This window comes from Dreissena polymorpha, chromosome 10, assembly GCF_020536995.1.
Source record: "Dreissena polymorpha isolate Duluth1 chromosome 10, UMN_Dpol_1.0, whole genome shotgun sequence".
Lineage (NCBI taxonomy): Eukaryota > Metazoa > Mollusca > Bivalvia > Myida > Dreissenidae > Dreissena > Dreissena polymorpha.
Genome location: NC_068364.1, coordinates 18,214,257 through 18,227,250, shown reverse-complemented (window position 1 = coordinate 18,227,250; position 12,994 = coordinate 18,214,257).

Here is a 12,994-nt window from a genome sequence, read left to right as displayed (position 1 = left end):
GGAGCATCTTAAATCGATGAAAAGTCCATGCTTACCTTAAATAAGTGTACACTTTATGTTATTGTATCAAAGTCCATTTTAATTTTGGCGCCAAACACTACTGTCAGGTGAAGTAATGTATCGTATATTATTTTTGATATTATATTTGCTTTAAGGTATGGCTCAATGCTCCGAATGCGGAAAAATGTCGAATACCAGAGCTGGATTATTGCGCCACATTAGGGGACACGCTAACTCTAGAAACTATAACTGGTGTGGGAAAGCATTTCAGGTAAGATTAAATACCTTAAAAATAGTTACATTTTTATACAGTTATGCTAACAAACAGATGAACGGATTTTCTTGAAACAACACAAATATGCAATATATCACATCTCTCAGGTTATCATATATTTTGAAATAGCTCAATAATCGTCAAATCGTTTGTAATTTAAAACTAACGAACGCGTTTCCTCAGATACTAACATTTTTGAAATAGCGTGTTTACGCATTGAAATGTCACGTGAATAAAATGTTTTTTTTCTCAGGATGCCTACAATCTTAGAATGCTTCAACGAACAAAGGACCCCAATGTCACGTGTGTGTACAGTGCGACAGGAGCTTTGCGGACAAGTACCTACTCGTGGCTAGAGAGAAAAGTGCAAAAAAGAGGGATTGGTGAAATGTTACCAGTGTTGGCAGTTAGGAGTGAGAATGACCTTAGAGAGCACGTCAATACCCACATGCATGACAAGTGTTACAGTAGTGAGGAGTGTTTCAAAACGTACAAACGCAAAACAAACCTTTCTCGATACGTTAGGACTTCACATAAATCCGTGAATACTGATTAAAAATCATAATAATTTACAGTTTGTCTGTGTAACTTCATTATCGTTTTACGTTATTTTATTCGTTGTTTTACTTTTACTTTGCTTTTCAAAATGATTCTAAAGTTATCCGAATTTGATTAATTTTTAGGTTTCGTTTAGTTCGTTTGTGTGTTTGAAATTATTCTCAAATAATTGTGCAATAATTTGGATTTACGTTATTCATTAATATATCGCATCTGTGATTTGTATTATCGAATCTGTGATTCTTTTTTGTTTATAACTTGATTAAAGTTTTGCGATGTTTTTTCGTTGGTTTCAATTTTAAATACCGCTGTCACGAGCTAGTTCGATAATCATAAGCAGCCAGGGTTTCTAATACTAGGGATTTTCACGACTGCTTTACATAATTAACTGCCTGCTTATAATTACTCTAGGCCGTGGTAATTGACAGTAAACAATGTATGCAATGTGGTTGTGTATACAATACAATACTCCTTAATTCGAAATACGTCTTGACATTCTTGAGAGCTGCATCCATCCACAACACAAGAGGAGAATCGTACATATATAATCATATAATATAATATTTATTCATTTACTTTTTATATTCATTTCAAAATAATTAACGCTAAAGATAAGCATACACTTGTTACACTGAATACAACGACATAATTTATAACATGACATTATCACCAACACATGGCGAATGATTGTCAATATCTATACTATGTAATGAACTAATGCAACAATATGAATTTCATATATGAAATAAAACACACAAACACACACATATATATATGTTTCTACGATGACCAGTATTTTGTTTTTAATAAACATACCTTTTACCTTAAACTTTAAATAACAACAAAATGACAAGCCAATACGTCTGGTGGATTCTGTTTTATCAGTTTGTATTCCAAATTTGATTTTAAAACATACGTATTACTCAGGAAAGAACATGCCTTTGCTTTTTGTCAACCTGTGTAATATTTGACACAATTTATATTGCAGAATTTGTGTCAGAATTAAAATGTCCATTGTGTTCGTGTATCTGCATTCTTATTGTTGGCAACAGTTTGCTATCGTTTCGTCTCGCCCGCTCCCACCTTACTCCTAGTGTCCCCTTCTGTATAGCATTCCTGTCTCGTGAAACTGTTTCCTCTATTTTTTCTTCCCTTAACCCTTGTCCGCTCACTAGTGCCAAATAGGTGATAACTGAAATGAATGAATTTTTAAATAATAATAATAGACCTACTACTACTCCTATTACTACTACTACTAGTAGTAGTAATAGCTGAAGTAGTAATAGTAGTAGTAGTAGTAGTAGTAGTAGTAGTAGTAGTAGTAGTAGTAGTAGTAGTAGTAGTAGCAGTATTAGTAGCAGTAGTAGCAGCAGAAGTAGTTGTAATAGTAGTAGTAGTAGTAGTAATTGTTGTATTGAAATAATTAAAATTACTTAAAAAAATATATCTATTGTCGTTATTATCTCAATTTATCCGTAAATTGTAGAAACGCGGATACCACACAGATCCTTCTAAACACGTATACCACACAGATCATATTACTGTTAGAATATTTTTTCTTGATTTTGTTTTCATAAATATATGAAAGAAACCTGAAAAAAGAATGCAAAATGATATAGTGTAAGCTCCGCCCATAAAGTTTATTGCTTTATTTCACGAGAGGTGATGTTTCTGTGTCATAAAAAAATAATGTCCCCACACTGATCCTACCTTTTTCTAACCGTTCAAACGCGCGGTTGCACTTTACTGAAAAAATATTCATTTGTTTTACAAAATCATGATACCTATAGAAAACTTTCATGAATGAGCGGGCTCTCCACTTTATCTCATTGAAAATGATGACATATTAAAAAAGTTATCCTTAAAAATCTTACCTTTGTCGTGCTTTTGTTGACATTTAACTCCCCACACAGATCTTAAAAAGTCACGTGGTATAGGCACCGTGGTTAAGATGGATCAAGGGGCAAATAATCTAGTCGTAAGTGTTAATTGTTCATATTTTATTATCATCATACCATTCGTTTCAGTTGTCATTCTGTTTTAGGTGAGAAATCATGCGAAGTAGTAACTGACTGCTCGTTTGTTTATAAATACTATTAATAGATCTAGGACAAAAAATATACTAGAAATGCTATTTAATTATATAAAATTCTCTTCAAAATATGTCTAGATTTTTATTTTCGTGTTCAATGTGTCTACGCTCAACCCGCAGAAAACACTTCCAAAAACTATTCCAAAATTTTCCACTCTATAGAACGTAGAAACAATAATATTATCGTTGGGGACTTTAACCTAAAGCACCTCTGCAGGAACCCCGAGGGCGATCCACGATGCGACGATCATGCAGGAAATTTGTTAAAATCTATGAATAACAACAGTCTCAAATTCCTAAACGACGGACAGGTGACGAGACTGTCCGACCGCGCCGACCACGTAGATAGCGCGATTGATCTCGCCCTAACGTCGGCTAACTTACAAGCTATTAGCGATTTTAATGTTATTGACAATTCGTTTGGTAATGACCATCTCCCCATAGTAATAAATCTAAAACTAAAAATAGAACACACCCTTCCGTCAATGCAACATAAGTGGAAAATCAACAAGGCTTCACCTGAGCAATGGAACAACTTTAAAGCGCAATGCGATAATGAATTTATCCCAAACCACGATCCTACTGACTCTAACACCCACTTGCGATCATATTTAACTAAACTTAAAACAGCACTAGACAACTCAGTCCATGTAGTTAACAAAAAACCTAAAAAGATTAAACGCTCTTTCCCCTGGTGGAACCAGGATTGCGAAGCAGCCATTAAATACCGTGAAAAATGTAGGCGAAAATGGAACAAAATCAAAGCAGGCCCTAAATATGAAAAACTCGCGCAACGGTGAAACAAGTAATCAAAAAAGCGAAACTTGACAGCTGGAATAATTACTGTAACAATCTTTCGTACAAAACGACTAGTAAGGAACTTAGGGATCAGGTACGTCGAAGGCAAGGTAGGCCGCCCCCCATTACTCCTATATTCCGTAAAAACGGCGATATTCTTGTAACCAACGCCGATAAAGCTACGGCCCTAGTTCATCACTATCAAGCTGTAAGCAGCGACAAAGGCTACACCCAATAATTCATAGAGCGTAAACTAAGAATGAAAGAGGAATTCCCCGCCTGGCTCGAAACTCATAAGCAAGACGAAAACCATAATTATAATGCCCCGTTCAGCCTTTTTGAACTAGAAACAGCCTTACTTACGTGTAAAAATGGCGCACCAGGCGATGATAGCATCCATTATAAAATACTCAAACAACTTCCTCTCTCCGCAAAACAAGATCTACTTGCTCTATACAATAAATCATTGGCCGAAGGCACGCTGCCAGAGGAATGGAACGAGGCCACAATTATTCCGACACTCAAACGTAATAAGCCTAAAGATGACCCAGCCTCATATAGACCGATATCCTTAACCTAAACATTCACAAAACTAATGCAAAAAAATGATTAAACCGCGTCTTTGCGCTTTCCTAGAAAAACACACCCAAATTTCAAATAATAAATCAGGGCGTAGAGCCCATCACTCATGTGAGGATCATATAGTGCGCCTCGAAGTCGACATAAGGAGAGCTCAAACCCTCGGCCAATCAGTGGCAGCCGTATTCCTAGACCTAACGACCGCGTTCGATAAATTATGGAACGAAAACACGATTCAAATGCTATATAAGCTAGGAATCCAGTGCACTATGCTAAAATGGCTTGCAGCTTTCCTCACAACTCGCAAAATCAAAGTACGACTACGGGACGCGACCTCCGAAACGATCGATACTTTAAACGGCTGCCCTCAAGGAAGTGTTCTCTCACCCATTCTATTTTTCGCTACAATGAATACACTAGACCGTGCAATCAACGAGCATAACGCTAAAAAAGAAATCGATTTAATTAACCTCTCTCTTTTTGTTGACGACAGTGATATATGGATCACATCTAAATCACCAAAAAAAGCAATTTCCATATTCAAAAAGCTTTAACTACTATAGAAACTTGGAGTTCAAAAAACAGTTTTATAATTAATACTACTAAAACTCAAGCAATCGTTTTCTCAAACGGCATCTCCAAAGCGACATCAAACAAAATTGCAGACCTTCCTCAATTAACGCTTTGTGGCACTCCGCTTCCGTACCTTGAAAAATTACCTTCCTCGGGATGACATTTGACAAATACTTAACTTGGAAAGACCACATCCTTAATTTACTAGTGCGATGTCAAAACGACCTTAACTTCATAAAATGCACCCAAAAATAACTGGGGTACAGATAAGCAAGCACTGATGCGTATCTACAAAGACACCATTTGGGCAAAAATAAATAACGGAAGCATAGCATACCACTCAGCCAACAACAATCTACTATACAAGCTACAAGTAATACAAAATACGGCACTAAAAATTATCACGGGCACGCGTAAATCCACAAGCACCTTTCTCCTTCACATCGAATGTGGAATGCTTACGCTGAACCAACAAAGAGAAATTAATCAGCTTAAATACCACGCGCGCACAAAGGCTTTAGGAGATGACTCCCTATCAATCTAAGCGTAACCAAGGAGGACCCGGTCTACTTTAAAAGAAACAAGAACATCCCGTACGCGATGAATGTTCAAGCGCTAAATGAGTATTATGAGATCGATAATATTAAAGTACAGCCACCAACTTATTATAGCCTGAGTGAAATTTCCAAACATGACATCGACTTTCATCTCTCAACACTTATTTAAAAAATCCGAAATCGACTCCAACAGCGCAGCCATTAGATAATGACTCCAACAGCGCAGCCATTAGATAATGACTCCAACAGCGCAGCCATTAGATAATACACATACCTGATATGATACAACCTGAGCTCTTTAAGCGACCTCAAGTTTGTTCCTTAGCATTGTGTCAATGTTCAGGGCATAGTCTTCAAACTTCTGAGTTTCTGCTTTCAGCAGAGGGTTTCTATTTCGAGCTTCCATGGCCATGCTGACCCTACAACCACTTCTCCCGTACCAATAGTTAGATTTAAACGAAAGATAAACCGTTTTATTTTCACACAGTTACTTGTTTAATTGTGAGAAAGCTGCTGATCAGTTCACCCCAAATCTGATTTGAGATGATATACGTTCTTAGATAAGTTTTATCGGGTCGCACTTTTGTGTTTCTTTTTGTGTTCAGTTTTTTATTTCCTTTTCTCTTATTGCAGTTTTTAGTCCTATCCACAGGAATAGATCAGCAGCTTCCTACACAGCTTTTAAACTCTCATATTGTTTTATTAGTGGTTGCAAATGTACGTTTATTTTTGCTTTATATTGCTTTTGGTTTCCATCGATGCTTTATTACTCCCTGGTCATTATGAATAACTTCTTGCACTGACTCTGCTGCTGGTCCAGCTAATCTACATCCTTACATTGATTTGTTTGTTTTAAACATATTTAACCCCATGCGTGCCACAATAATGATAATATCATGCCTTAAATTGCCCCTCCTAGTGCAATACCAGCAGCAAAGTAAGGAATATGTCTACCGTAGTCTAATTTGTGTTGTATGCCTTAAATTGTAACGACTGTTTGTGTATTTGTATTTCTTCTGATTGTGTATTTGTATTTTAATAAGTAATTGTCTTTCTTTTAACTAGCTTCTTTACTCTTGTTTTACTGTTTACATTTGTTGTATAGGCGTCAAAAGCTTCACAGCTTATGTTATTTGTTATTGTCTTGCCGACTCAAAATAAAATTTATTTGATTTGATTTGACAGGCACTCCCGACCTGCGACCACGTGCAACAATGTGGCAATCAGTAAAAGTTGCAAAGTCATAAAAACAGCTTAAAAACAACGAATTGTCTACAATAAAACATAGGGATGACAATAAAACTTCTTAAAATGTCATAAAAGGGTCTAAATTTAAGAACACTAAGCGTTTAGACAGTTTTTAAAGTTCCGAACAAAAAAAATCCAATATGGCGGCCAATATTGATTTCCTTTGTTCTACGTATCCACGCGTTTATTTATCTACTCCGGGCGCATATATAGGGAATTTGGGCAATGAACACTAATCCTGTCTTTCTCCTGAAACTGTTATTTGTATTGTCGAATCTCCTCCACCAGAATAATGAATTAAAATATTAAAATGTATGAGCTAAAAATATACGTCCTATCACCACAACTTCCAATTTCATGAGTGTCCCACACATAGGGTTTACAGTCAACTCGTACTAAGTCAACTCGCACGGTAGTCAACTCGCACGTTTTTTGGTCAACTCGCACGGAAGTCAAAATAGTGATGTATTAATGTGTTCTAAATGAGTTATTTATGCATAAAAACAAATGAGTAATACTTTCAGAGTTTAGTTCAATACTTTTTATTGAAAAATATTCACAAAATAACAGAAAATGTTTTTCACAAAATATTGTTTACACCATGGTAACGTTATCGGCACATTAAAACAGACATTTTAAGTACTTTTAAAAATATATTTTTTAACTATTATTTTAATTTTAATTACATTATTAACACACATTATCATAGCTTTACAATATGAACACAAGTAGACATACATCTACATACTTTTCTTTTAATATTTATTTCAATATTCACACACATTAACAAAGCTTTACAAATGTACACAATGAGACATACATCTATATATTTTTTAAAAGATAGAAGTTTACGCACTTGCGTTAAGACCCGGTATCTCAAAGCAATACTCATTTTGTAAACACATTTTCCATTTGGAAGTTCAAATCATGCTTGTCATTTATGAAGTTGTTGAAATATTTAATACATGAATAAATAGTAAATACAAAATGGAATCAATAAACAAATAAATAATGCATGCACATATTTATTAATAACTATTATTTATTAAGAAGTTAATAATTTGTCATAAAACAATTAATGAAGATCCCGTTACGTATGGAAAACTTATTGCGCACACAATTATAGGAAAAAAACGTATAACAATTATGTCAACGTCAGTACAAATACGTATAGCTTAACTTAGTATCATATAAACCGCGCATATATGATTATCATACCTACATGTATTTAAACATGGTTGTACGAAACAATGATTAATTTTACAATAATTCTCAACATACAATTTTACAAGAATCAAATGTTTATTTATTTAATACTTAAAAAAAAATTACCAACATTTTTAAAATTTGTACATGAGTTACGGTTCTACATTAATTAATTAAATATTAAATTGTATAGCATGAACAAAATTTAAAAAAATATTTATTTAAGTATTCCATACCACAGCCTTATCTCTAGACAACCCCTATCAGTAATAACCTTATCTACTCCTCAATAATCAGTACCCTCATCAGCTCTGAATGACTGACAGATAATCTGTTCATTGTAATTTTAGTGGTGAGAAATAGGGTATTGTTACTGATTAGGTGACAGCTGTTTTCAATATCTTTCATAGCTCATTAAAAGTAAAAAATATAAGCTTATACAAAATTTATAACAATTAAATAGAAATTAGAATACAAATTAAAAAAAATGAACGCGGAAATAGAGCTCTACATAGACTTTCCACTATTATAAATCAACATGCGAACCATTAAACGTATTGAATTAATAATTGCAAATTACATATATTCCGATATTGGTTCAAAATACTTGGATCGAGTGATAGCAGTATCACAAAAACAAACATTCATCTACAATACAAATAAACAACGTTTATTAAACAACTTCAAGCAAAGCTGGTATATTCAGAAAAGCTGGTATATTGAGACAACTACTTGACTTAATGACAAATCAGAAATAAGAAATACAACACATCACTAACACGATTTCGATTATCTTCACATTAATTAGAAATCCAAAGAGGTCGTTATAATAACATAATACGCGAAAAAAGAAAGTGTAAGTTTTGCAACGGACACGCTATGATGAGTATCACTTTCCACTTGTTTGAAATATTAAAGTATACAATGATATGAATGGTACTTACCGGTTTTGCATGTTCGGTGTTGCCATTTTTGGCAACTATCGCATTCAATTGCTTGCTGCCTTGGACCCACATTCCTTGAACACAATATACACAGAAATTCCATCACAAAAAAACGCATGAATTCACTATACATATGTATTCCGTAGCACATATATGTTGATAATGATAACCTATTCTTAATTTAGTCGATTTATATACATAACTTAGAAACTTTGATCTATAATGAAATAACCGCATGCAACAAACATCACCTAATTTTCGTTTGAATTTTCTTTAATTTAACTTACACCTGATTATAAAAGTAAAACATTTTAATTACAAGCTAAATTAGCTTTAATTGAATCGTGCGCGGTATACAACTCCCTTTACAACTTTCTCCGTTTTGTGACAAACATTAAAGTATCACTGATTAATTTTCATACCAATTTAGTTTAATTGATGAATGCTTTTCCATTTTAATAATTGTTAGTTGTATATAAGACCTTTCACACCTATTACAAACATTCATATAACCCGTGAAAAACACCGACCACAAGTGTAAAAGAGCCATTAAATGTGACAACCGTATATTCAGATTATTAAAAAAGGATATAATTATTTTTATTTTTACTTATAAACTTCTTATAAACTACTGATCATATTACATCCTTCATCTATTTCTATATATTTTTTCGAGGCGTGCGAGTTGACTTCGAAAAGTGCGAGTTGACCAGAAATGCCGTGCGAGTTGACCAAAAAACGTGCGAGTTGACTACCGTGCGAGTTGACTTAGGTACGAGTTGACCGGCACCCACACATAGCATTATTGCATTTTTAAGCACACACTCCGAATCAGAAGTATTTGTGCAAACATACAATGTATGTAGCTTCTCTATGAAGAATTACAATGTCCGCCCTATTTTTTTAAACCTTCAAAAATATTATAATAAACGTTTTTGTTGAATGAATAAAAAAATATACCACACATAGCATTTCACTTCGTGTGTTTTCAAAGACGCGGTTGCACTTAAAAAAAAAAAATACTGAATTAATTTTGCGCAAACTTAACACAGTTGTGTATTTTGACAATGACCGGGCTCTCGTCTTTGTTTTTTATTGAAAATGATTTTGAATTAATGAAGAAATTATCAGAAACGTACCTGAAGCGATGGTTTGTTGACATCCGATTGTCCCACACATAGCCGAAAGAGTCACGTGGTACAGGCACCTTGAATATACGTTTACCAATATATAACGTTAACGTCTAATTTAAGTGTTCGTGATTATTCAATAATAAAATATGTTGTTTTGAAGAAAACAGCGTACCACCGTTAGTTCATAAATTTACTTTTGTGTTCAGGCTTACGCAAGCGGAATACCTTTAGTGTATAAAAACATTCATAACTAATAGGTTATTATGTTTAACAAGAAATATCTTTTAAAAAAGATATGCGGCGTTGATTGTGGTCGATGTTTATGAACGATCAAAAGTTATCTCTATGAGATAAAAAGTAGCGGATGCCTTTTTTCTGCGCAGTTGTTAGCTACATCATAAGCAAATCAATTACGGGGTGTTGCGCCAGATTTCGTGGCTTATTTTGCTTTATGTGATATTATTACTCAGATATCTATATTTACAGAATAGAAAAACACAAGAAACATGAAAATAAACGAGTGCATATAGGTCAGCCGGCAATACTCGAATCTTATTTAATTGCATAATTATAGTATAGCGAATTATTGTGGTCATGCTTAATTAACTGGTCTAAATGGATAAATATTTCTAATTAATTTTATCAAAATCGGTCCTTATCATGCAAATTTTGAAACCATATTAAAAATCGATGATTGACATACCACAATGATATCGCCGAATATCTTTATTTAGTATCTTTCTGATCAAAACAGACTTCAAGTGCACAAAGTTTACGAGACGGCGTTTATATAAAGATTTCTGCAACTGACCGCACACTGACCTTGATACCTTGCGGATTGGAATGCAATGCATTACAGTCACTACGTTATTGTCAGTAAGACACAATGATCGCAACCCCTTTTGCGAACTCCGGTGATGAACTGTATATAAACTCTGACTTTCACAAAATGACCGCGTATTGACCCGAAACATCGCGGGTTGAAATGCAATGCAAGTAAGTACTAAATATGACAACATAGCCTTTAGTAAAACGCTTTTGCGCTGGTAATTCTCTGAAAATAAAAGGTGAACGCACAAACTGTATTTATGTCGAAAATTGATTGTAAAACTGTTCTATCTATTGGGCCTTTTCATTAGAGATAAAATTGTTTCATGCAGTAAAACAGTGTTACAAAGACGCGGATATGTTTCCAATGTTCTGGTGTTATACTCAAATCAGCCAATGGAATAAATGAAGTGTATTCATTTGTACCTAGCCGCGGGAAATTTTATTTGAGTATTATTGGACACTTACAAAGGTCAAGTCAGGGTGAAAAGCTGGCTTATTCAGCTTACGCCGAAAAAAAAATCTAATAAAACGCGGTTATGATGTTTCTTGAAAATTATATTCACACATATCTTTATATGTGTTGTTATTGTTTACCAAAATATAAGCTTAAACGTATCAAACTAGGTTGACAAATGAAACAAGACTATTGTCAAGCAATATAAGTCCCCTACCGGCTCCACCATTGTCAGAAATTCCACCATTTTCAGAATTAAAAATAAATAAATATTTGTTGCCATAGCAACCAGAATTTTTAACGTAGGAACAAAATAAAAGGACGTGCATAATCTCCATATTGCCATCTATCCATGTTTTAAGTTTCATGAAAAAATATTAAGAACTTTAAAAGTTATCCCAGGATCCAGAAAACCACCATTTCAGCAGTATTTGTTGTTTGTTTGTTGCCATAGCAACCAGAATTTTTGACGTAGGAACGAAATGAAATGACGTGCATAATGTCCATATTGACATCTATCCATGTTTCAAGTTTCATGAAAAAATATTGAGAAATTTTAAAGTTATCACAGGATCCAGAAAAGTGTGACAGACAGACAGACAGACAGACAGACAGACAGAAAGACAGACAGACAGACAGACTGACTGACTGACTGACAAACGGAGTGCAAACCATAAGTCCCCTCTGGTGAAACCGGTAGGGGACTTATAAGCTGATAATTATGCCTCTTTTTCTGCCAACAGTTATACAGAAATTAAACCCGTGTTGATATCAAATAAGAACTTAATCAAATGCAGAATGTTCACTGGCATGGTGCTTTTATTTACATATTGGATGAATAAGTGTGCATGTTTCAGACGAATGTTGATTTTATCAGTTTAATCCTATTTATCGCACACCTAAGGCTTATTGATTTGTTCACGAGTCCTTTCCCTGTTTATAAAATCCTATCATTCAAACTACAGTGATGTGCCTGGGGTTCACAGGGGCATGTACTTTCATTAAATTTATAGAAGGAGTATGCACAAACTTCAAGAGCTCCCTTTAACATTGGCCTTTTAACACTTTGCCACTTAAATACGTATTTTGACGCATTTGTAGTCCCTAAATAAGTTAAATTAAATAGCTTTCTTACTAAATTCAAGTTTTAAGGGCTTCATTTCCAACCCTTAGTTACCCATAAGCAGCAAACAGTTACTCGCAGGCTGTTCTGGTTTTATGCTGTTTGTACATAGCCATTTTCACTTTGCTTTTAAGAAGGAAACGGTTAAGGCCAATTTATTTAGAAATTCCATCATGCACAATCCAGTCATGTGCTGCCTGATGTGTATTTTACTGCATCCATTAATGGAATAAGCGGGTGCCCATCAATGGCCTTGACATTAATACAACTAACATGGATGTTGAGCAGCGAGTCGGCTGCCAAAGGTGACTTATTCCAATTTATATCAAATTCTCAACTTGCTCCATGAAGTAATGCGCTGGACCCCAAATATGTCAAGACAAAGAAAACAAACAACCGAAGCAGGTTATTATTATGTCTTTACTCCACTATTCGGGGAAACAGTACACGTATTTCTAGCAATTACTATCCCTTTCTCACTCAGAGTCAAAGTGAAAATGGCTTTGTGTAAACAGTTAAAAACAGAACAGCCTGTGAGTAACTCGCAGCCTGTTTAGGTTTTATGCTGTTTGCTGCTCATCAGTATCTAAGGGTTGGAAATGAAGCCTTTAAAACTTGAATCTA